Here is a 1,965-nt window from a genome sequence, read left to right on the forward strand (position 1 = left end):
CCCGCCCCGGGCCTCCCCGCCCCCGGGCCCCGCCGAAGGTCGCCGCCGCCCCGAGCCCGTCTACCGCCCGCCCATGGCGCCGCGGCCCCCGCTCGGGCCGCCGCCGCCGCCCGCCGACCCGCCGCGCAGCCCGGCCTGCGCCGCCGAGCCCACCCCGGAGACTGAGGAGCGTCGTCGTCGCCGCCGCCGTCGACGCCTCTGCGGCTGCTGGTCCCCGCCCTCCCCCGCCCACATGCTGACTGGGGAAGCACCGCCCACCGGCCTCGGCTCCCCCGCCCGATTGGGGCGCGCCCGCTCCGAGGGCCCTCATTGGTCCGATGGCACCGGTTCCGCGTGCCGGTCTCGCGACGCCGCGCCGCGATTGGCCCGCCGGCCTGTCTGCCTGACGTAACCAATGGGCGGGGGGACGGAGTGTGTGTCAGGAAGGATGGAAGAGGAGGCGGGGCTGACGGTGGTTGCGTCCGAGCCGACGGGGGCAGGGGGGAGGGGCGGGGGACGAGCGGTACGCATGCGCACTCGCTTGCCGCCCCCACCGCGGGGCCCCGAGTCGGGGGCCACGTGACCTGGCCCGGGGACCGGGGACCGGGGACCGCGCCCCGCGAGGGCTTTTCGGGCGCTTCCCGGGCCCGGGGGCCGCGACCCGGCGTCGGGGGCGCCAGTCCGCCTGCCGCAGCCCCTCGGGGCGCCGAGGCAGGAGGCAGCGCCCGCTCTCCCGGATGGGCGTCCCGGGAGCGCTCCCCGGGGCCGCGTGCTGCCGCCTGCCTCCCGCGCCGGCCCCCGCCTCCCGCGCCGGCCCCCGCCTCCCGCGCCGGCCCCCGCCTCCCGCCTCCCGCTAGCCGGCCCGCGGCGGCTCGGGGCCCGGGGGAGGCGGCCACGCCCGCGGGCGGTGACCCAGCACGGCCGGCCCCGGTGCAGGACGAGGCGCTGCCCCCCGCGGGGCGGGGCGGGGCGGGGCCGCCTCCTTCCCAGCGCCGACACCGACCCCTTCTCGGCCTCAGGGCCTTTGCACTCCCGGCTGTCGCTCTCTCTCCCCGGAATCTTCCTCCCCTTCCGTTCTCCGGCTCTGCTCAGGTGTCCTGCAAGCGCACAGCCGTCGTCACGCCGGCTTTGTTAAAGCAGAGCCCTCCGCACCCCTGTTGCCTGCTTGTATCTCTTCGCAACCCCGTGTCACCACCTGAAATGACTCCCTGTCGGCACGTTTACTTACGGGTCCCTTGTCACCGAAAAGAAACTTCTCCGAGGGCAGGATCTTGGCAGTCTTCTTCAAAAGATGCACACGTAGGGTTTAGGAAGACAGGCGGTTGGTTGGAGGCCACCGCCGAAAGGACATGCCAGGCAAAAGGAGGGGTGATGGGGGAACCCCAAGTTCTTCGGGCAACCAGAGGGGAGCAGCAGACAGTGCACTTTGTCCATCCGGTTTCAAGCACACAGCCTGGGAGTTTGCAGTTTTGTACGAGCGCTGCAAAAGCATCACCTGCTGATTCTATTTATGAAAAGAATTTTTTTTCCAATAATGATTGCAATAGAAAAACATCTGAAAATCTGTTACTTTTATGGCAAAAAAGGTGGGGGAGGCACCCGGGTGGCTTAGCTGGTTAAGCATGATGCGGGAGTCCAGGGATCCAGCCCTGGGTCTGGGTCCCTGATCCGCGGGGAACCTGCTTCTCCCTCTCCCTCTGCAGCTCTCTCTCTCGTTCTTTCTCTCTCAAATAGGTAAATAAAAAAAATTTTTTTAAAGGAGGTTTAATCTGAATGTATATCCATAGAGATTTTTCTGAGACCTGCCAAGGTCTGAAATGAGTCTCTCTCCTCCCTCCCTCGCTCTCCCCATCTCTCCCCCACCATAAGAAACACACACACAGACAGAGAAATGACTGGACACCAGGCTACTGGTCACTTTCATTCTAAACTGCCCTTTATAAAACCTAAGACACGTTATTACGCATCAATACCTGGTGGGTGCTC

Source organism: Canis lupus, chromosome 6 (genome assembly GCF_003254725.2).
Source record: "Canis lupus dingo isolate Sandy chromosome 6, ASM325472v2, whole genome shotgun sequence".
Classification (NCBI taxonomy): Eukaryota; Metazoa; Chordata; class Mammalia; order Carnivora; family Canidae; genus Canis; species Canis lupus.